The 25,774-nt window shown below is 31.9% G+C and overlaps 1 long non-coding RNA gene across 1 annotated transcript; it reads right to left on the bottom strand.

Annotated features, from left to right (window-relative positions):
• Positions 1-8,522: 8,522 nt before the first annotated feature.
• On the bottom strand, positions 8,523-10,093 carry LOC126878887 (uncharacterized). Its single transcript, XR_007695857.1, has 2 exons — positions 9,849-10,093; positions 8,523-9,367 (listed from the first exon to the last, which is right to left on the bottom strand). It is a non-coding gene; the product is annotated as an uncharacterized LOC126878887 (long non-coding RNA).
• Positions 10,094-25,774: the final 15,681 nt, after the last annotated feature.

Raw genomic sequence — 25,774 nt, 5'->3', positions numbered from 1 at the left:
ATGTCACCAGCCCCCCTTTTTTTATTTGTGGGTCGAAAAAAGCTCACTCGTTTGTATGGCGTTAGTACTGGATTGTATCACCCTTCATGCGTTTATACTGCCCCCAGACTTTTAAATCTGTCTGGAGGAGCGGGTGACATGCTATCCCCCCTTTTTAGACCTGGGAGTCCTGAATGGATATGTTAGTTTGTACTGCGTTATTGTACTCTGGGGGGCCAGTGACATGCTATCCCTCTACTCAGCCCTTTTTGCCATCTGAAAGTCGAAAATAGGCTATTTCGTTTGTACTGCGTTAGCACTGGAATGTACCGCTCTTATTTTGTTTGTACTACCCCTACCCTTATACATTTAAAACAGGGGAGGATTAGTGCTAGGAGTAATGACACAAAATCAGCCAAACCTTGCACCGCGGGTGTAAAATTTGGTGAATTCGTCAAAAATGTAACGAATTACATTTTGAAACTGAGCCTGTTTTTCAGTTTCAAAATGTAATTCGTTACATTTTTTACGAATTTACCTAATTTTACATCCGCGGTGTTACTATGTGAAAGGTTTGGCTGATTTTGTTTACTTACTCCGAGCACTAATCCTGTTTTACATGTAGAAGAGTAGGGGTAGTACAAACAAAATAAGGGCGGTACAATCCATTACTAACGCAGTACAAACGAAATAGCCTATTTTCGACGTTCAGATGGCAAAGGGTGCAGAATAGAAGGGTAGCGTGTCACTGGCCCCCCCCCAGGGCAATCTAGACGGGTGGGGGCGGTACAAACAAAATAAGGGCGGTACAATACGATACTAACGCAATACAAACGAATATACCTATCCCGGACCCCCAGATGGAAAAAGGGGGATAGCATGTCACCAGCCCCTCCAGGCATATTTAAGAGGGTGGGGGCAGTACAAACAAAATAAGGACGGTACAACCCGATACTAACGCAGTACAAACGAAAATACCCATTCCGGACCCCCAGATCGAAAAAGGGGGGATAGTACGTCACCAGCCCCTCCAGATAGATTTAAAAGGGTAGGGGCAGTACAAACGAATAAAGGGTGATACAATCCAGTACATACTAAAGCAATACAAACGAGTGAGCCTTTCTTCGACCATCCAATCGAAAAAGGGGGGCTGGTGACATGGACCTCTAATGAGGGATAGAAGACAAACTCTAATTTATATAAACCAAAGGCAAACTGTTCAAATGAATGAATAAATATACTTAATATTAATAAAATTCGTTTACTTATATATTTCTAATGATACAAGGATTGCCGATGCGAGTCCATTATACTATTGGATATAGAAATTGAGTCAATACTCGCAATCTTAAAAATTGTATTTTTAATATTGCGAGTATTGACTCAATTTCTATATCTAATATTATATATTTCTCTTAATTTTTTTGTGAATCAACTGCTAATGTTGATTTTTATAACACTATTTAATTTAAAGTAAGGCTAAAAAATATACACTAATGATTCTTTTGTAGCAGGTTCAAAATGTCACTAGTTAAATAAACTAATTAAAATATTTTTGGAATATGTAGAATTTTGAACGTTAGTCCTTTCACATTTTTTACAATATATTAGGAATTCTCATCACGTTTTAGATCCACAAATTCTCTACATATACAACCAAGGAATCCAATTAAACAATCTAGAATACTTAGATATTGTAAAAATAATTAGTGAATAATCATCAGACAGTAACACTGAATACTTAAATAAATACAGACCATATATTTTATCAACAAATACAATATTGATAATAATTCAACAAACAGTTTAATTCTAATCTTCTAGATATTTGATCCCTCTCGCCCCTCTTTCTCTTCCCCCTCTCGTTCTCGGAATATTCGCTGTTGACAGATTCTATCACCCTACTAGTGCAGCCGATATGTGAAACAATTGTGCATTTACTGATAGAAGCATATTTTATAATTTGGACCACATATACTAAATTTGGTATATAGGTTCATTTTTTTGATGGATGAGATCGAGGTCTTGAACCGGAAGAATCGGTTTACCAGAAGATGTGATTTTCCTGGTTTTTTATGTAAAAATATGTTGTTTTTTTTCAATTCTTTCACCCTGTATATATTAATTTTTCAAAGCGTATAAATATTTTAAGGAGATATTTTGAACTTTTTAGTTATGTTAATTACCATTTAATAAATGCATCACGTATCTTTACATGTACCTATGTGCGGCCAGATTCGTGCTAATATCATAAGAATTATTGTGCATTTAATGATGGAAGCATCCAATGTTAACCACATATTCTACGAATGTAGAGCTTTGATTTTTTATATGAGGTCATCTTAAATTTTATCTATGCCGGTAATGGTGGACATTCGAAATGGCGGTATTAGAATACTTTTATATATCAATGTTTTATTGTTTCATGACCTGTATAATAATATAATGACTTTACAAGATCTGCTGAAACCATTGGAGAGGTTTGTAGTATTGTTATGTTCTCTTTAGCCAGAAATGTAGAGCAATCGACAATCTTCCTCCGACACAAGATGCTCTCATTCAGCACATAAAGAGAGCGATTTACCAGGCTAGTTACTGGATTGGAGCTGGAACAAAGAGGTTGAAAGTGGATGGGAAACATGTTGAACGACATTACCAGAGACTTCCCAAGTATATACACAACTAATTCGGTGTGGCTGCAAGAAAGGTTGCACACGCCAGTGTCGATGCAATAAGGCTGCTTTAAAGTGTACCGCACTTTGTGCTTGTGGCGATATTTGTTTCAAATAACATTATTTCTTTGAATTTTATCTTTATACGTTCTATATCTCACTTCACTTTGTGAAGACATCAGTCCACTTAGTTGAAATAATTAGAGTATTATAAATAGATGTATTATGATTAAATTGCTTCTTTTAATAACGCTGTCGCAGAAACCAGCGTCTTGAACCTTGACACTAAAATATGCAACTCCTACTTTGAACATTTAACGTCTGGGTAAGTTGTCTGTTGTAGTAATTATTATGGGCCCTCCCATCTGCCCATAATAATTTATAATTTCCAATGCACATTTACCCAAAGACTTATTTTAAAATGTGTAGTTTTACAGGAAAATTTGCTCATAAGAATATAATGTGAAGATACGTTATGCGTTTATTAAATGGTAATTAAAAAAACTAAAAAGGTCAAAATATTTCCTAAAAAATATGTTTAGGCTCTTTTCAATGGCGGTATTACCTGTTTGAAAAATTCATATATACATGGTGAAAAAATTAAACAAAAGGAATAAATTTTTACATAAAGAAACCAGCAAAAACACAACTTCTGGTATACCGATTCTTCCTGTTTAGGACCCCGATCTTATAAATCAAAAAGAACCTATATACCAAATTTTGTTAAAATCGGACTTTTCGTTCAAAAGGTATCGTAATTAAGCAGATGTGTACAGTCGTCATTTTGAATGCCTGCCACTTTTGTAAAAGGCAAAATCTGAGATGGCCTCATATCTAAATTTAAACCTTTATATTATGTGTAGTACATGTGGTCCGAATTATATGCTTCTCTCGTTAAATGCACAACTCTTATAATATTGGCACGAATCTGCAGCAGAATATATTAATCTTACTTAATTAAAATAAAATTGATATTAAAAACTATATAAATATAAAATATAAAATAATATAAAACTATAAATTTTAGGCTCATATCATCTAGACTCTAGACTCTAACTTTAAAGACCGGGCAGTATCGTCGCCCCCGCTAGCGAAATTATTCCGATTCGATTTTTTTGCACAAACTTACTCAAAATGAGGTCCATATAACATATCCACAGGGTGCCGGGCGGTGGTGTGGTCGAAAAATTGTTTAAACAATTTTTTTTAAACAAATTCACAAAAATAATTTTTTCATTTCAAACAATATTTTTTTAGATAATTTGGGACATTCTGAGCAAAAAAGGTCTGTCATTTTTTTCTAAAATTGATTGTTGTTGAGTTATATGCGATTAAAAATTTGAAAAATGCGAAAATGGCCATTTTTAAAGCTTAATAACTCTGTTAAAAATTATTATTATGAAATTCAAAAAGTGACCAAATCAAGTTTAAAACCTCTTATTCAAAGTCCTAAAGAGATTTTTGTAATTATTTTATTACAAAGCTGTTATTTTTAATTATTAACTATTAGCGCTATACTCCAGGAGGTATCGTCACCCCCGTTAGTGAAACTATTCCGATTCGATTTTTTTGCACAAACTTACTCACAAAGAGGTCCTTATAACATATCCACAGGGTGCCGGGCGGTGCCGTGGTCAAAAATTGTTTAAACAATTTTTTTAAACAAATTCACAAAAATAATTTTTTGACTTCGAACAAATTTTTTTAGATAATTTTGGGACATTCTGAGCAAAAAAGTTCTCTTGTAATTTTTTTCTAAAATTGATTGTTGTCGAGTTATCCGCGATTTAAAATTTGAAAATGCGAAAATGGCCATATAACTCGACAATAATCAATTTTAGAGAAAAATTACAAGAGACCTTTTTTGCTCAGAATAACCCAAATTATCTAAAAAAAATCGTTCGCAATGAAAAAATTATTTTTGTGAATTTGTTGGCACCGCCCGGCACCCTGTGGATATGTTATAAGGACCTCTTTTTGAGTAAGTTTGTGCAAAAAAATCGAATCGGAATAATTTCGCTCGCGGGGGCGACGATACTGCGCGGTATATTAACTACTTCATCGTTCCAGAGAAACGACATTTATTTGTGGAACGGTTAATGAAATTTACTAGAATATATTATTATCGCCGGTCCGGAAAAAGAATGACGTAACTTCCAATGTTATCAATTACTGTTTATTGCCTAATTAACTTCTTAAATACTGTATACAATACAAAAGCGACAGAACTGTAACTATGTGCTGAGCCCCTATAGTATAGGGTAGTTGCGTCGTTATTGAAACACGCGCAATTTTAGACCATGTTTCAGATGAATCATGACGCAACTGTAAATAGGGTGGAAACTGGGGGAATTAAATTAAGATAATGAAATTCGGACAAATGGGGATGAGAATAAAAACCATCGTTGTAAAAATAAACGGCATACTAAAAAATATTCGCTAATTTAATACTTTTTACCCATCTAAAAAGTGCACAACGTTCCTAAAGAAGTTTTCACTTCAAAAATTTATTTCGTCGAAGCAGTAACGGTCGCTAATTCAATATTTCTTCCCCATCCAACAAGTGTACAATACTTTACAACGTCCCTAAGAAAGTTTTCATTTCAAAAATTTATTTCGCCTAAGCGATGACGGTCGCTAATTCAACATTTTTCCCCATCTAAAAAGTGTATAACGTCCCTGAAAAAGTTTTCGCTTTAAAAATTTATTTCGTCGAAGCAATGACGGTCGCGATGACGTTCGATAATTCAATACTTTTTCTCTATCTAAAAAGGGCAAAACGTCCCTAAAGAAGTTTTCACTTCAAAAATTTATTCGTCGAAGCAATGACGGTCGCTAATTTAATATTTTTCCCATCGAAAAAGTGCAAAACGTCCCTAAAGAAGTTTTCAGTTCAAAAGTTTATTTCACCGAAGCGATGGCGGTCGATAATTCAACACTTTTTCCCCAACTAAAAAGTGCACAACGTCCCTAAAAATTTTCACTTCAAAAATTTATTTCGTCGAACCAATAACGGTTGCTAATTTAATACTTTTTCCCATCTAAATGGTGCACAACGTCCCTAAAGAACTTTTCACTTCAAAAATTTATTGCGCCGAAGTGATGACGGTCGCTAATTCCATACTTTTCCCCATCTAAAAAGTGCACAACATTCTTAAAGAAATGTTTACTTCAAAAATGTATTTCGTCGAAGCAATGACGGTCGCGATGACGGTCGCTAATCCAATACTTTTTCCCCATCTAAAAAGGGTAAAACGTCCCTAAAGGAGTTTTCACTTCAAAACATTATTTCGTCGAAGCAATGACGCTCGCAATGACGGTCGCTAATTTAATACTTTTTTCCGATCTAAAAAGTGCACAACGTCCCTAAAGAAGTTTTCACTTCAAAAATTTATTTCGTCGAAGCAATGGCGGTCGCGATGACGTTCGATAATTCAATACTTTTTCTCCATCTAAAAAGGGCAAAACGTCCCTAAAGAAGTTTTCACTTCAAAAATTTAATTCGTCGAAGCAATGACGGTCGCTAATTTAATATTTTTCCCATCGAAAAAGTGCAAAACGTCCCTAAAGAAGTTTTCAGTTCAAAAATTTATTTCACCGAAGCGATGGCGGTCGATAATTCAACACTTTTTCCTTAACTAAAAAGTGCACAACGTCCCTAAAAATTTTCACTTCAAAAATTTATTTCGCCGAAGTGATGACGGTCGCTAATTCCATACTTTTCCCCATCTAAAAAGTGCACAACGTCCTTAAAGAAATGTTTACTTCAAAAATGTATTTTTTCGAAGCAATGACGGTCGCGATGACGGTCGCTAATTCAATACTTTTTCCCCATCTAAAAAGTGCACAACGTCCCTAAAGAAGTTTTCACTTCAAAATATTATTTCGTCGAAGCAATGACGGTCGCGATGACGGTCGCTAATTCAATACTTTTTCCCCATGTAAAAAGTGCACAACGTCCCTAAAAAAGTTTTCACTTCAAAAATTTATTTCGTCGAACCAATGACGGTCGCTAATTTATACTTTTTCCCCATCGAAAAAGTGCACAACGTCCCTAAAGAAGTTTTCACTTCAATAATATTAGTATTATTATACGTACACTAAAATAATATACGTACAAAATTTATTTCGTCGAAGCGATGACGGTCGCGAAATAAAACCTTTTTCCCCATCCTAAAATAGGGTTTACATTTATTTTAAATATAAATACTTCTATACAATTTATATATATATATATATATATATATATATATATATATATATATATATATATATATATATATATATATATATATATATATATATATATATATATAAATAAGCAAAATCATTGGCTAATACTCGTAAAGTGAATGTGAATTTAGTTGGAAATATATAAAATGATGAAGGGTCATCATTCCATACATTTCTGTGCAACTACATACACCGGTGTTTCGGCCTATTTGGGCCTCGACAGTATAGTGTAGTAAGTTAAAAAAGTTGTTTGTTAACTTGTAAAAGGATTACTACAGGAGCAAGGTTACCATTTTTGGTCAGATTGTTAGAAGACCCGCAGTCGCAAGGCTACAACTAACATTGCCAAGCAGGTAAGGCTACCTGAGGAAATGAAAAGCCATAACATTATTAAATAAAATGGTGTTGGATAATCGAGTACAAATATAAAAATAAATAAGCAAAATCATTGGCTAATACTCGTAAAGTGAATGTGAATTTAGTTGGAAATATATAAAATGATGAAGGGTCATCATTCCATACATTTCTTTTACAAGTTAACAAACAACTTTTTTAACTTGCTACACTATACTGACGAGGCCCAAATAGGCCGAAACACCGGTGTATGTAGTTGCACAGAAATGTATGGAATGATGACCCTTCATCATTTTATATATTCCAACTAAATTCACATTCACTTTACGAGTATTAGCCAATGATTTTGCTTATTTATTTTTATATTTGTACTCGATTATCCAACATCATTTTATTTAATAATGTTATGGCTTTCCATTTCCTCAGGTAGCCTTACCTCTTTGGCAATGTTAGTTGTAGCCTTGCGACTGCGGGTCTTCTAACAATCTGACCAAAAATGGTAACCTTGCTCCTGTAGTAATCCTTTTACAAGTTAACAAACAACTTTTTTAACTTGCTACACTGTACTGACGAGGCCCAAATAGGCCGAAACACCGGTGTATGTAGTTGCACAGAAATGTATGGAATGATGACCCTTGCATCATTTTATATATTTCCAACTAAATTCACATTCACTTTACGAGTATTAGCCAATGATTTTGCTTATTTATTTTTATATTTGTACTCGATTATCCAACATCATTTTATATATATATATATATATATATATATATATATATATATATATTGATGTGATCTTGATTATTGATATGAGATAATATTCTTATATGTCATTTAATTTAATCAATGCATTTATAATAATCTAATTAATTGACCAGATCACATATCAATATGTTTTCAATCTCAGGGCGAATTATAAAATTAATTACTTACTTACGTTGTAACGTATGATTATTCTGTTTGAATGGGGTAGCTTAATAAATGACTAAAGTTTTACAGAAATAGGCTAGCTGGAAATTGAAGAGACTAAACAGTAGGGCTCAGGGAAGGATCAGGCCGTATTTGCACGCCCTAGTAAGACGGTACCTACTGAAATACTTGAATGATAAAGAAAATAAATTAATATAAGGAGTAATGACAAGAAAAGAACTATTGACCAAGAAGATATTCAGAAGTAGTGTTGAGCGCCAGGGAAGAATTGAATAAATTCTTCTCCACGTGACCTATAATGCTGTACCTAACTAAGAATATTAAAGTGGTAGGATAATAAAACATATAAGTATGTACAACCAACCAGTTTAATGGAAAAAAAATTACCTATAACCCCTATATACAATTTATACAAACTAGCTAACACCTGACGTACTAGGCTAGTACGCTCCTGTCTATAACCTATATATTACAGTATAAAAATGGATTGAATTTATTATACCAAGACAATTAGTTGATTTGAATATGCATGTACAAAAACTTATTTTTAAAGAGTATTACAACATTGGTTGACAATTTCGTATCTGATCAGAATGACGAACCGGACAATACTTACGAATGAAATAAATACTATTAAAGAGGTGAGGTAATAACCTTACGATAGTGTGCACATTATCTTACCAGGTAGGTTATGATCTCCGGACTATTTTAAATAAAGATACAATAATGAAAATGACCTAAAATTTGTTGAAAAGAAAATATTTAATATGATAAAGTGAATTGATTTTAGAAAAGTTGAATTTACATGATTATTAAGGTTATTTATGTTATTAAAAAATGTTAAAGTTGAAAAAAAAATATTAGGCAAAAGGATTGAAAATGTAAATTTTAACAATAAAAACCTGTCGCTTCTACTAAATGCAGGACTGTGGCTTCTCCAAACTCCAGTAGTTGATACGGGGAGAGCCAAGTAAGGTATCTTCCGGTTTTCCCTACCTTAGGGGAAGTACTTCTCACCAACCAGAAGGTATGAAGATGAGGTGCGACAAGGAGCTACTTCCTAGCACCGGAAAACTATATATTTTCCCAAAGAAAATAAACCAAAACTAAACTCCATCCAATGCCCAAAAACCCAAAATGATTGTCTATTCCATTTCAAAACTTGTTTGGGGTGACTTAATCTTGGTCTCCACCAGTGGCTAAAAACAAAACCTTTGATCAGCTGATTGCCTTGAACACACAAGAACAGGCCTAGGCAAAAAGGTGTACCACCTTATCAGAACTTGACAGAGAAAAAATCTAAGTAAAAAATTAAGCTTGATGTACTTGCTTGAAATGTCAGTGACCTTGATTGTCCTTGACTGGAAAGAGCCTTTTTAAACGAATATAAGGAAGTATTTGAACAAGTAAATATGAATCTGATAATCAAGATTACTTTAAGGAGTTATATAAATGAGAGAATAAGAATGGTCATTGATTCCAACCTGATTTTGAACTGGAAGTATATAGTTAGAAAGAATTCTTTTCTCTGTAGAAAAAATAAGTGCGATGGTATTGAAATATTGCAAATCTGATGATTGACGAATAACAATTCATTTAAAGATAATATATGTGAGATATTGAGAATGAATAAAAGGGTTATTTTTTTTATTTAATGAAAAACATTTCTTCAATACATACCCATTACTCTTCAAAAAAAAGGTGTTGGAACACAAAAACTCTTCTCTTCAAACACTTAACCAAAAACAAAACAACTCCTTCTCACGTAAATTAATATTCTATTTAAAACATTTCAACCAAAATTTTATATTCTCCGTAATGGCCACTGGTGTGAGGTCTGGCTTCCACAAAAGCCGAGATTGAAGTGACGATCCGGTCCCTCTACAATGACAATCACGTCAGCCGGAAGCCGTATCGACACACAAACCAACTTCTAGATTCTGAATTCCCCAAAGTTACCAACTTTGTCGTCGATCAACAGCAACTTTCAATACAAGTGTCTGTAACGTTGGTTGCATACCTAGTGAGAGTGTTCCAAATATTTTGTAATGCTTATTATAAAGTGACGATACGTATCACGCATCGTTACAACGTGGCTTCTAAGTATTTCTCAATGGTTCCTAATCGGGATAGGAAAGAAAAGAGTAAAATAATACACACATATGGGTTACAATTATAATCAAAGTATTGTTTATTTTGTTTAAATGGCAATCACTGCTTAATATGTGCTAGATCTTATTATTCTTAAACATAACATTTACAAATGGGAATCTTATTTCCTTTTGGTTTCCAATTGAAAGTTTTTATTAACATTTAACTATTAGGATTTATTAGCAACAATTCTATTTAAGTTTGATGAAGCTTTTCTGATATTATTGATTATGTTCTTCAATTTATAATGTGGTATTTAATACGAAAAACCCATACATTCATGTCCAAACAAATGAGACTGACCTTTTTCTGGTGAACTGAGAATGTCTTCACACAAGACCCGTTTCCTGCTATCCTTGGCTGCGATCAAAACCTCGTCCTGGCTTTCAGTAATGTTCTCCTTTGAAGATTAGCTCGTATAGCTCTCGTTCCTGCTTCTGTCGTGATGCTGTGTTCTACCTTTTTCGAAACTGCAATCAGCTACCGGGACACTCTCGGCTAAAGGAGGTTCTTTACTCTCAACCTGGCCTACCTCTCGTTCCACGATAGATCTCCACACTCAAGGAACTACACCGGCTTTCTCACTCTCCGTACACTACCGTCTACTACTGGACTTCACTTCTCGACAGCTCAAAACATTCTGATCTATCTTTTTCATTCATTCCCCTACTTTCTAAATATCCCTTCCAGATTCACAAATCAACCTTCCACCACCAACTCTCATTCGCAGTATTCCTCAAAACCAATTTTTAATCTTTCTAAATATGCTTAATGGATTTCAAAAAAAAATAGTTAATTCCCATTCTAAAATTACTTTCTACTATTTACAAAATTTAATGACCTATTATCTACTTCAAATGAGTCTTATTTAGCATCGGCTAATGACCGAACCTTCCGCGAACAACGATAATGACCTATTATCGATTCCAACTGAGTCTTATTTAGCATAGGCTAATGATCGAACCTTCCGCGAACAACGATAATGGTACGCGCCATTCACTTTGTTTATTCTAAGCGCATTTTCCCGATTTTCGTTTAATCACTTCTTAAAATTAAATATAACAATTTGTTGTATACAGGTTGTTCTAAATTTATATGCCCGTGGTTGAGAAAATTGAAAATATTTTATATTAAATTGAATTCTGTTTATAATTATCAAAATTTAATTTTCATATCAAATAGAAATATAACAAATCCCCGCCTTGTATTCGATAAAATTTATCTGCATTTTTAAATAAATTTTCTCGAGGCAAAATCAACTCCCTGTATATTTCCTTACTTTAATCTACGTCTTATACCCCTTCTTCTTGTATTACTCTAATTAGTCCCACCTGTAGAGTAATTGTTTCCTTATTTTCAGTGTCCTCATCCTGTGTTAGAGTGTCGGCTATTATGTTGTTTTTCCCTTTTTCCCATATCAATCTTCTGTCTTTTTCCTCAGATTTTTCACATACTTTTACCGTGTATTCTGCATCCTCGTTTTCATATGCCTCCTCTTCAAATGCCACTGTTTCGATCATATCTTTTTCGCTTTCATTTGTTAGCTTTATTTCTTCTTCTCCTGAGCTCATCTCTTCTTTTGAGGAATCCCAGTTTTCTTTTGCTTTTGATACTCTCAATTTTTCTTCTTCTGGGCTCAACTCTTCTTTTGAGGAGCCACAGGTTTCATTTTCTTTTGTCTTTTTCTGACTTTTTCTCCCTTTTCTTCTTTGTCCTTGCTTCGTTGCCAAATTCATTTCCACTGTTTGTTCTTTACCTGATTCGTCCGTATTTTGTTTCTCCTGTTCCTTGTCCTGTTCTTCTTCTTTTTCTTCTGTTAGATTCATCGTATTATTTTTAAAATCTATCACTACATGTTTTTCTGCCAATTCGTCAACTCCTACTATCATGTCATGTGACATGTTTGGCATTATTACACATTGTAGTGCATACATCTTCTTACCCAGTCGTACCATTACTCGTATGCCTTCATTTATAGTTGCCAATGTCCGTTTGTTTGCGCCCACTAAATTTACCCTAGGTATTTTGTAAATTAAATTTGTTAAGTTAACTTCTTCTATTAGTTTTCTGTTGACCAATGTTATTTCAGATCCCGTGTCTATCATAATTTTAATTGGTTTCTCGTTGATAAATCCATCCACAAATTTTAAATTAACTCCATTTCTCTTTTCGTTGTTTCCTGCCAATTTAATAAACTCCTTGGGGTGACAAAAGATTCCTGTTTGATTTTTGGTTTTTAGTGAGCGCCGTCGTGAAAAGACGCCGGTTGCTCGTCGTTGTTTATATTTTCGTCATAATGTCTCTCTCCGTCATATTCATCTGTCTGGGTATTATTTACTTCCCTTCTATTTTCTCTTGGTCTGTCGGATCTGTTTCGGTTTTCTCGATATCCCTGTTCATTTTGTCTACCATTATTTCTGTTTTCTTGATTTGAGCGTGTGGTGTTTCTATTCTGGTATTCTCGATTTCTGTCCTCATTCCATTGCCTATTTCTTTGTTCATAATTTCCTCTTCCGTTGTCTCTATTTTCGTTTTCCCTTCTGGGATTAAAATCTCGTCTTGTATAGTCCCTCCTATTTTGATTTCTATCTCTGTAATCTTGTGTTTCTTGGGGCCTGTAATCTTCTCGCGACCTTCTTGATTTTCTTTCTCTTAGACGTGATTCTCTTATTTGTAGGAATTGGCATAAACTATCTATGTCTTTGTAATTTTGCAATGTGATATGGTCTTCCAGCGTTTCCTCGAAATGTCTTGCAATCAGTTCGACTAATTGTTCCGATGAGTAATTATATTGTAAATGTTTTGCATTATTGTAAATTTGCAAAGCATATGTCCTTTCTGATACACCCATCCTATCATTGTATTTCCCATTTTGCAATTCCTTGTTAATTTCCAATTGTTGGACCTTTCCCCAGAAATAATTCAAAAATTTTTGTTCAAATTGTTGCCAATTGCCGAATTCTTCTTCTTTACTATCGAACCATAGGCTTGCTTCATATTTGAGATGGTTTCTGATAGTTTCTTTTGCTGTTTCGAAATTTCCGATGTGCTGTATTTTCTTTTTCAGGCTATTTATGAACGGCACTGGGTGTAATCTTCTTACATCCCCGCCAAACCTTATCTTCACGTCATCTGTGCTATGTATAACCATTTCTCTTCTTTCTCCTACATTTTGTTGCGTCCGATTTTCGGTGACTTGTTTTTCTATTTCTGTGATTCTTTTTTCCACTCCTTCTCTGTCTACTTGAATAGCATTTTCCAACTTATTTTCCAAATTTTCTAGTTCCTTTATTTTATCTTGAATTTTCATTTCATACTTTTCTATGCGTTCCTCCATTTTCTTGTTGTTCTCTTCTATGGCTTGTTTTGTTTCCTTCTGATTTTCTTGCATTATTCTTTTTGTTTCATCCATTTTTTGATCCAATTTTTGTTGTGTTTCATCCATTTTTTGTTGTGTTTCATCCATTTTTAGTTGTGTTTCATCCATTTTTTGTTGTGTTTCATCCATTTTTTGATCCACTTTATCCATTTTCTGTTGTGTTTCATCCATTTTTTGATCCATTTTTTGTTGTGATTCATCCATTTTTTTTTGTGATTCATCCATTTTCTTTGATGTTTCTTCCTGATTTTTATCCATTGTTCGTTTTGCTTCATCCATTTTTTGTGACTGGAGTTGCATAAGTTGTAATAGTTTATCTATTCCTGATAATTCTTGCTGTTCTGATGCCATGATTGTCGTGTCTAAAATATCTTCCTGGTCTGAATGTTCTTTTTGTTTTTTGTTGTCCTTGCTTTCGCTTCTTGTCACAGACATTTGTTTTCAAGAAGTACTGTCCCCGCCAAATATGAAATTTTACTAGTATGTTACCAAGACGACTTTTTCTCACCCAAATATTATAAATTGTCAATAAATATATCAAATGTAAATATCGTAAAAATAAAATATTAAATCAGTTATGTAAAATTTGTACCTAAAGAGATCTAAAATTTTATGTTATCAAATGTAAGTATCTCACTTTTTACCACAGGCATATAAATTTTCAAATACCGGCTTTACTCTTTCTATCCTTCAAATTTGCCACTAGAAATACTTTTCAATGCTTTCCACGTTGGACGACAGTTGATGTGATCTTGATTATTGATATGAGATAATATTCTTATATGTCATTTAATTTAATCAATGCATTTATAATAATCTAATTAATTTACCAGATCACATATCAATATGTTTTCAATCTCAGGGCGAATTATAAAATTAATTACTTACTTACGTGGCTTCTAAGTATTTCTCAATGGTTCCTAATCGGGATAGGAAAGAAAAGAGTAAAATAATACACACATATGGGTTACAATTATAATCAAAATATTGTTTATTTTGTTTAAATGGCAATCACTGCTTAATATGTGCTAGATCTTATTATTCTTAAACATAACATTTACAAATGGGAATCTTATTTCCTTTTGGTTTCCAATTGAAAGTTTTTATTAACATTTAACTATTAGGATTTATTAGCAACAATTCTATTTAAGTTTGATGAAGCTTTTCTGATATTATTGATTATGTTCTTCAATTTATAATGTGGTATTTAATACGAAAAACCCATACATTCATGTCCAAACAAATGAGACTGACCTTTTTCTGGTGAACTGAGAATGTCTTCACACAAGACCCGTTTCCTGCTATCCTTGGCTGCGATCAAAACCTCGTCCTGGCTTTCAGTAATGTTCTCCTTTGAAGATTAGCTCGTATAGCTCTCGTTCCTGCTTCTGTCGTGATGCTGTGTTCTACCTTTTTTGAAACTGCAATCAGCTACCGGGACACTCTTGGCTCAAGGAGGTTCTTTACTCTCAACCTGGCCTACCTCTCGTTCCACGATAGATCTCCACACTCAAGGAACTACACCGGCTTTCTCACTCTCCGTACACTACCGTCTACTACTGGACTTCACTTCTCGACAGCTCAAAACATTCTGATCTATCTTTTTCATTCATTCCCCTACTTTCTAAATATCCCTTCCAGATTCACAAATCAACCTTCCACCACCAACTCTCATTCGCAGTATTCCTCAAAACCAATTTTTAATCTTTCTAAATATGCTTAATGGATTTCAAAAAAAATAGTTAATTCCCATTCTAAAATTACTTTCTACTATTTACAAAATTTAATGACCTATTATCTACTTCAAATGAGTCTTATTTAGCATCGGCTAATGATCGAACCTTCCGCGAACAACGATAATGACCTATTATCGATTCCAACTGAGTCTTATTTAGCATAGGCTAATGATCGAACCTTCCGCGAACAACGATAATGGTACGCGCCATTCACTTTGTTTATTCTAAGCGCATTTTCCCGAGTTTCGTTTAATCACTTCTTAAAATTAAATATAACAATTTGTTGTATACAGGTTGTTCTAAATTTATATGCCCGTGGTTGAGAAAATTGAAAATATTTTATATTAAATTGAATTCTGTTTATAATTATCAAAATTTAATTTTCATATCAAATAGAAATATAACAATATATATATATATATATATATATATATATATATATATATATATATATATGGCTCACAAATGATAGGAAGCCCGCTACAACCTGCAGATGAATGGAAGCCCGCGGTTTACGGGGTAATGGGATTGTAGCACTGTCTTATTCCCACAGTCTTACGAAGCCCACTCGTATAAACGCGTTCACAGTGTATATGGATTACGGATTATACGAAGCCCGACGATGTTGCCATGTTTTAATTTTCGTTTAAATAATACGACTGTTCTACGAGATCCTTATATGTGTATATAAGTCGTCATATTGCCTGTTATAAGAAGCCCAATTCTATTCAGCAATCTATACGAAGCATTTTAGAAGAGTCAAGATAGAACGAAAAGATGCATTGTTTCGGAGCAATTCAAACAAGATTATCTTTTTCTAAAACTTTTTTTGTTAGTTTCTATACATGTTAAAGTAAAAAGTTCTACTCACAGATTTTGCCGCTAATTGTTTATTATTTGTTTAAACAATAACAATAATTGTTTTGTACAGTGTGTCCAATTAACACGTTGACGGACACTGCGTCAAATGTATAAGCAAGTGTTGTGACACTATATGTATTTTGCAAAGTGGAATAGGGAAAAATTTTACGTATATAGACGTTGTGTCACATTTCATCAATGGAAATTAGACGACTATAGACGTTCTGTTCGTCAACGTGAAAAGTTGTGCATGGTCTAAATTCAAAATAGAACCATCAGTTCATTTTTTTTAAGCCGTATACGAGATATTATGTCAAAAAATATGAATTTTACTCAAGAGTAAAGTAGCTTTATTATTCAAAATATTGAAAATTGTTATAATGAAAAGTTGTTTGGAACTAAGAACTATATTCTAATATGCCATTTCATCTTTCTAATTAAAAAAAAGTTGAATTTTTTTTTAATTATGGATATACAACATTATTTTCAGTTATTTCAAGTATGATAACTCTTTTATTATAGACCAGTAAGGATCTGTGAAAAAACGTCTATTTTTGGACGTGAAAGGTGGCATTCGAATTTTTGCAGATAAAGTAAGGTGATAACTTCGTTAATAATAATTTACTTATGCTCCTTCTCAAATATGCCCGGAACATTAATAAAAAAAATAAAATATTTAAAAATTTCGAAAAACGTCGATTTTTTTCTGTTTTCTTTGCTTATAACTTTAAAACGATTCGTTTTGGAACAAAGTCGTAGATAAATAAAATAAAGATAATTGAATTTTGTATGATATCCGACTGGTCAAAAATGTCTTAACTTATTACCTTTTCTGCAATATAGCAATAAATACAAAATAAGGGAGCAAAATATGCCTGTTGTTATTCAATGTTTTTAACCACTTCAGTGGTACTTAGAACCTTAGTAATTCGCTTAGGAAATTCTTTGTAATATACTTAAACCGTGTACCAAAATTTCATTAAAATCGACCTAATAGATTTTGCATAATAAATTTGCAATTTAAATGTTTTTAAAAAAGTTCAAATTTTTTAAAATCTTTCTGAACAAAAAGTAGACCATTTAGAAGTTGTCTAATTTTTTACATATAAAGAGGTGCTTTACCTATCTAATACACTTTACAGAATTAAAATCGGATTATTTAAGGGGCCTCAGCAATGTTTTAAACTTATAAACAATTTTTTGGCTTATAAACAAATAGCTTTGTTTAATAATAAAAAATTAATTTTTAGCAATGCAAATAATTAAAACCGGTATAATTTGATTTAAACTTTCAAATGCTGTCAGCAGAATTGCTATTTTATTTTTTAGTCAAAAGTTATTCGCGTTCAAAAATTGCACTTTTTCGATTTTTTGAAAGTTTCACTGCGTTTATCTCGAAAACTATGCATCCTACGAAAAAACTTGTAAGAACATTTTTTGCTTAGACTTACCCAAGAAATATAAAAAAATGTTTTATTTTGCGAAAAATCGATGTTATGTAATTCATCAAGTTCTTTGTTTATAACAATTTTATTGACATCCGGATCAACTGTTACCCAAAAAAATCGTGTTCCACGGGTCAAAAAATACATAAAAATCTTGGGTAAGTCCATCTAAATAAAGGAGCCCGCAGCACCCCCTCCTGGCCACAGGACTAATTTGTTTATAAGCCAAAAAATTGTTTATAACTTTAAAACATTGCTGAGGCTGCTTAAATAATCCGATTTTAATTCTGTCAAGTGCATTAGATAGGTGGGGTGCTTCTTTATATGTAAAAAAATTGACAAATCTTTGTATTTACTAGTTTTTGTTGTGCAAGATTTTAAAAAATTTTAATTTTTTAAAAAAAGTTTAGATTGCAAAATTATTATTCAAAATCTAGTAAGTCAATTTTACTAAAATTTGGTGTACGGTTTTAGCACATTACAAAAATTTTCTAAGCGAATTAGGAAGGTTTAAAGTGTAACCTAAGTGATGGAAAATCATTGAATAAAAACAGGCTTGTTTTGCCCCCTTATTTTATATTTATTGCTATTTTGCAGCAAGGGTGATTAATTAAGAAATTTTTAACCAATCGCATCTGATAGAAAATTTAATTACCTTTGTTTTATTCCTATACGACTTTGTTCCAAAATGAATCGTTTTAAAGTTATAAGCAAAAAAAGTAGAAAAAAAAACGAAATTTTTTGAAATTTTTAAATATTTTATTTTCTTTATTAATGTTCCGGGCATATTTGAGACGGAGCATTAATAATCAATTATTATTAACGAAGTTATCACCTAACTTTATCCGCTAAAATCTGAATGTCACCTCTCACATCCATCTAAAAACAGATCCTTACTGGTCTATTATTAATTATACGAAAAAAAGTTATCCTTTGTAAAAAGTTCTGCATGGCCAAAGACCTTAAATACAACCATCTTATATTAATTTTGATTAATTTTATACGAGGTATGTCAAAAAAGATAAATTTCGATCAAGAATAAAGTACCTTTATAGTTCAGAATATTTCAATGAGAAGGATGGAATATTGGAAGATGGTTTTTAGTGTTGTTCTGAAGCTATTTTCTTGTGGCATTTTTATAATTATTTTGATTGGGAAATAAGCCACAATTAAATTGAAAAAATAATTTTATTAACGTTTCGACGCCCAAATCGGATGTCCTTGTCAAAATACAAAATATTACCGAGTAAATATTAGTAATATTTTATATTTTGACAACGACATCCGATTTGGGCGTCGAAACGCGAATAAAATTATTTTTTCAATTTAATTGTGGCTTATTTCCCAACCAAAGATAGATTCCCAACCTAGCGACCCGGCATTGGTCGCTAGGTAGATTGTTACGCGAGTGGTCGCGGGTGAGATTTTCTCTCACATATCCAAATTTTACCTTTTTTTACAAAATAAAGTTTTTAAAACAGTTTTTAAACTTTTTTTATTAACTAATAATAAGAAAAAAAGAATGTAACATAATATAGATAATAATATAATAAAATAAAAAGAAATAATCGGAATTAAACCAATATTAATCAATCTCCGTATCTTGATAATTTACGGCACAGCACACAAATATAACAAGAATGCTCTGGAAAAATTGATTGTTGACAGTTACAATTTTTTTTACATTATTTCAGGTTTTAAGTGCCAAAATAAAATTAATTTTTATGTACAGTTCGTAACGCGCTTGGTCGCTTGATGAGAGAATGTCTCACTTAAAGCGCGCTGACTCAACAATTGGGTGATATTAGGTCAACTGAGTCACTATCTAAGCGGACGATTCTATTAGATTGTCGAGGGAGGATAGTTAGGAGACTAGAAGGAACTACAGACCGTATAATTTCCCAGAAAAAAAATTCTGTGCAATTTTCTGAAACCTTGAGAGAAAATCTCATATAGCGACCACTGGCGGGTTAATTACGGTTTTTAGTTCTAAACAACTTTACATAAGCACAATTTTCAATATTGTGAAAAATAAGGGTATATTATTTAAGTAAGTACTCTTGAGCAAATTCATATTTTTTTTATATACCTCGTATAAAATTGACAAAATTTGATATTAGACGGTTGTATTTTAGGTTTTAGACCCTGTAGAACATTTTATAAAGAATAACTGTTTTTCGTAAAATGAATAATAAAAGAGTTTTCCACCTACCTCTACCGAAAGTATACTTTTCCGGGCCTGATTGTAGGGAGCAAAGTTGTACTTTTCCTCCCTAGGGAGGAAAAGTAAAAGTGACATCATGGTATTTCATTCATAAAAATATAACTTATTGACGCCCTGTACAATATCTATTTTCTATTACGTAAGTTTGTATACATTTTAACGTTTATTTATAAAACACTCTGTATTTCACAGAATGGTAAAAAACTGTAAATTGTTATTTTGATTTAACAATGTTTACATGTTTATTTTGACTTATATTTGACAGTTGACAGTTATATTGTACGTACTTATTAGTTTTAGTTCTAATAAATTTTGTTGGTTAGTTACATAAATAAATTAAGTAAAAATGAAAAAATGACTTGTTATTCGAGGAAGGTGGAAAAACCATATGTATAACATGGGAGTAAAGTGCCTTTTCCTTCATTGAATGATTACTGCCCTCCGCTACGCGTCGGGCAGTAAACTTCATTCTCGGGAGGAAAAGTAGCACTTTCCTCCCTTGTTATACAAATAGCTATATGTATCATAATTGAAATAAACAACTAAAAATAATGTTGATTAGAAAAATTTTCAAATTTTTTTTTCCATTAGAAGGATGAAATTGCATATCAGAATATAGTTCTTAATTCCAAACAATCATGTTAAATTATATAATTTAAAATAATTTTAAAAATATCGTTGAATTTTGTTTCTATTTTGTTTTTGATTATGCTGAATCCGAATATGGCATTACAATTTGAAAATGCTTATAAAGAAGCTCTTCTACACTATGTCTGCGTAGCAAGGAACCATATTTGAAACATTTTTATTACAAATTTTACGAAAAAAAGTTTATTCTTCATAAATTGCTCTGCATAGTCTAAAATCTAAAACCCAATCATCAGATATCAAGTTTTATCAATTTTATACGAGGTATGTCAAAAATACGAATTTTGTTAAAGAGTAAAGTACCTTTATATTCCAGAATATCAAAATATGGGTATTATAAAAAGTTGTTGGGAATTAAAAACTATGTTTTATTATAATTACATCAGTATAATTGAAAAAAAAAATTCAATGTTTTCTCAAATTACAGATACCCATCATCATTATTTTATTTCAATTATTTCAACTATTTTATTATTAATTTTACGAAAAAAAGTTATTCTTCATAAAATATTCTATTCTGGTCTAAAGTCCAAAAAACAACCATCAGATATCAAACTTTTTCAATTTTATACGAGGTATGTAAAAAATATAACTTTTGCTTAACAGTTCAGTATGGTTTGTTCAACAGTAAATGGTTGAGTTCAATTAGTGCGGTCGTAAATATTATTAAATTTATCTGACCTGGCCCATTGTTAAGACCCACCCGGAGCGATAAGCAACCGAGGTAGACAGAGTTGGTCTTTTGACAATTAACACTGACTAGACGGTAATCCCATAATAAAGCAAAGAAATTGTACCAGAAAACATATTTAAATTTTACCTGAAACCGGACCTTTTATACTATTATCGGTTATTCCAGGATGTTTATAGTGGTAACTAATTGAACTCGACCATTTACTGTTAAACATACCATACCTTTATAGTTCACAATATCTCATTTAGAAGAATGTAATTGAACAGTGAAACATATTTTGTAATTCCAAACAACTTTTTTTAATAACAATTTTCGATATTGTGAAATCTAAAGGTACTTTACTCTTGAGTGAAATTCATATTTTTTTACATACCTCGTATGTCAAAATGTAAAATCGTATGTAAAACCTCGTATGTAAAATTAATAAAATTTGATATTTGATGGTTGCATCTGAGATCATATACGATGCAGGGTATTTTATAAAGAATAACTTTTTTCGTAAAACTGGTAATAAAAAAGTTATTAATAGGTTCGAAGTTACGCAGACATAATGTTTAAGAGCTAAAAAATATTTTTTTGTTGAAAATGTATTATTGTTCAAGCTTATTATTAAATTTATTTTAGGTAAGTTTTAGAGAAAATATTTTTGATCACTTTTTATAAACAATTTTTTAGTTGGTAATTTTCGGTTTTTGTATTAGGTACATTTTTATTATCTTTCTTAATTTTTGTCAAAAAGGAATAGTTTCATTCATAGTTTCATAGTTTCATTTCTAAAATAAAATTATTGAGTAAATTTTAAAAAATACATCAAATGCTTTAAAAAATCACCTATAAAATTGTAAAAAATCTTTTCAAACTTGAGTAATACCGTTTTAAAGTGCTGGTAATTCTGTAAACTACGTTTTTACTTAAAACTTACGTAAAAGTTTTCAAAAATTGCATTTTTGCGTCATATCATTTGAATTAAATTTTTGGCATTTTTTTGAATGAAACATTGTTTAGTAAGATGTTTGAAAGGTAAGTTGTGCAAATTTGAGAGCTTTATAAGAAAATTTTTATTAGTTACGCATTTTTAAATAATGTTTAAACAAAATTCAGCCCACACCGTACTTATGCCCATACATTTTATTTCTTTTTATTATAACCATAAGATAGCTTAATTGTTCTTCTTTCCAATTAAGCTATCCTTTCTTGTCCCTTCTCTTAATTTCCTTCATTCTTTTCCAATTTGTAAAATTTTATTTGATCCATTAATTAGAGAAATACACTGAAATAACTCAGCCGTGCACTTCGCTAGTTTACAGTGCGCCAATGTTTGTGAGAAGGGTGACTTTAGCGTTATAAATAAAAAATTATAGAAGCTACAGATTTAATTTTATAAAAATTTTAATCTTATATTTAGGTTTTTTTCAATAGTCTGAATTTTTCAATAGTCAAGTCAGTTTTTTTCTAACATTTATATTTTCGGGGTTATTTAAAGAAACATCTAATTTCGCAGTTCATTTGTTTAATAAAAAATTAAGTGCCCACTTCTAGAGTAGAACTTTTTAATATGTTGTTTATTAAACATTTCTTAGGGCCATCGGTACATAATTCGCAAATATTTTAAGGCTATCCCTACTTTTTCTGTCTTTACACGGCAAGTTACGTGTAGTAAAATTGTCACTGATATGGATATGTAAACTTTACTTGACAATTTCATCATTAACTGTAAAGATGGCTTTTGAATGTTCTTGGATAACTTTTACTAGTATAATTAATTGCCTTAATTGTTAATTCAGTTAATTAATATGATTATTTCATATTTCCGACCAATAGAAAGCTACAGAAATACAAATTAAATTGATCATTTTTGATAATATCCCATCGTCAAGTATATTACGTCAGATGCCCTTCGTTGCTGTGAAAAAATACATTCAGTGACATTAATGACAATTACTGTTTTAAAACTTACAAAAGTGATGACTTTCAATCGTCAAATATTTATAACAACTGTGTGTTTAATTGTACTAATTTGTACTTACATAAATAAATTACAATAAAATTTTGGTTTTAAACAGTTTTATTCATGAAATAATCGCAGCAAATTGCAGCTCGATCTCTGAAATTATTATCGAATTGTTTCCCTCGTGCCACTTGACGTAATTTCACTCCCCTTCGGGTCGTGAAATTAATACTGTCAAAGTGTCACTCGGGAAAAATTCGATAATTTCAGAGCTCTTGTGCAATTACTACTGATAATTTTTTCACTACCTATGTATTCAGTAATAATTTATCTACTGTACAACAAAAGCTAATAATCAATCAAGTGATTTTTTAATAATATATTGTTACTATGAAACGCTTACAATTTTGAACATCTGTAACAATACAATACTTGGATCACTGAATATATCCTGGTGTATTCTCTGCTTTGGATCTTCCATAAATAATAAACAATAAATAACTTTTTATTAAGTTCACGTCTTAAATCAATTATTTATCAAAATACATTATCAATATTATTTAATCAACAACTGAAAATATTCCCAATGCCAGGTCAAATATTTAAAATTGTCACTGTCTGACTGACAATATGCTGGCAATATACTATTTACTACTGACAAAGATTTGGAAAATATTACCACGGACATTGTGTTAATTTTTTTCAAATCCTAAAAAAAAACAATAAATATTTTTGAAAAATTTAAACGCAAAATGAATGACTAAATTATTACCGAGGGCCGAAAGTCTCTTACAATAAATAAAAAGTTTATTTTGAATGAGATATTTTGAAATTAAAAGTCACACTAAATTTTCTTTTAGTTTTTTAGCCCTGTAACTTATTAAAATAAACATTATAGAAGTTCTCAGGGACTTTCGGCCCTCGCTAATAACGCAATCTCTTATTCTGAGTTTAAAATTTTCAAAAATACTTATTAGTTTTCTCAGAATTCGAAAAAAACATGAATTCCATTTGAGTAGCATTTCAGCAGAAACTACGTACCCATCCCCTTAATGAAATTAAGAAACATCTATATTGTTTGATTTTTTTCCGAAGGGAAAATCTATATGCATTTGTATTAAATATTTTGTATTTGTATTAAATGAGGCGCTCAGAGCAACAGTGGCACAGTCCACAGATTGAGCATTTTTAGATTAATACATCAATAAAAGCAGAAAAATTGGATATATGGTTCAACAGTGGTCTACACAATCTAGCTCTATATTTGGCAAGATGGCACTACATAATGTATTGTTGCCTTGACAAATACTAAAAATACGAATGAAACAGTGGTCTAACCCTCAATTGTGTGGCTCAGACCCATCAAACAAGTGTTCATCGTATCAGAATCAGAATAATACGCATAATTCATAAGAATGACTATTTTTAATTTTATAAAGTAATATTTAATAATAATAACTTTAACCCCGTCCTTGACTGAGTGGTAAGAGCGCCTACCTTTGGATCGAAAAATCCGAATGGTTGTGAGTTCGAATCTCACCAGGGTCAGAAATGTTTCATTTATTATAAATTAATAAATGAAAATAGTTTCTGTCCTTGTGGGATCGGTACTCACCGGAGGGACCGCAGACGTTCGGATACAGTTAGCGTCTCTTTGCAAAGACAATGACGTCAACTTTGCAAAGTAACAAGACACTTACTCAACACACACACACACACTACACATTACACTAGGTACCTAACTGTTAAAAATTACCGTACCTACCATGCCAGTGGCCATTAGTTGTCGAGGCATTAACCTTTTTTAAATAAAAAAAACAATAATTTAATTTGTCATATTAATTTCCTATTTGGTAGCAAATTTTGTGGCTTATTACAAACTAAAATAGTAAATTAGTAATACAAAGTATTAATTTGTATTAATTGTATCAATTAAAATAAATAATTCTTTTGCGATTCAATTTTTAAATCTTTTTTCTGTCGGTATCTTACTGTGTACAGGTAATGCTAAGAATTACCATAATCTGTTCTCGGGAGTGTTAGTACACAAGATTAATGACGACGAACGACCCAAAAATACGAAAAATGTGCATTGCCAGGTAATAATAAAAATGTTTACAACCTATAGTACTTTGAGGAATACGCAAAAACGTTGCCAAACTTCAGGGCTTCTTATAATCGGTAGCTCAATGTGGGCTTCCTAACGCTGCTGAACTTCTACAGAGTATATACTTTTTTTCGCAGCGCAAACTGGTGGTAGATACCATGAACTACGAGTGTATGTTTTGATAATATTTCCAGGCATAAGCAGCCCGGGCTTCGTATTGTTAATCATGATTTCAGAGCTACCTATGGTACATTTCTAAAATTTGTCCGAATATATATGAAGCCCAAGCGTATTTACATGTTCTGAGCTTGGTTAAAATATCGAGAGATGGTGTAAAGTACGTTTTTTGGGGAAATAACATTAAAGAATTACGAAGCCCGAATCCGGGCTTCGTAAGGAGGTGTCGGGCTTCG

The sequence above is a fragment of the Diabrotica virgifera genome, chromosome 1 (genome assembly GCF_917563875.1).
Source record: "Diabrotica virgifera virgifera chromosome 1, PGI_DIABVI_V3a".
Taxonomy (NCBI): domain Eukaryota; kingdom Metazoa; phylum Arthropoda; class Insecta; order Coleoptera; family Chrysomelidae; genus Diabrotica; species Diabrotica virgifera.
This window is presented reverse-complemented; position numbering and strand designations above follow the sequence as displayed.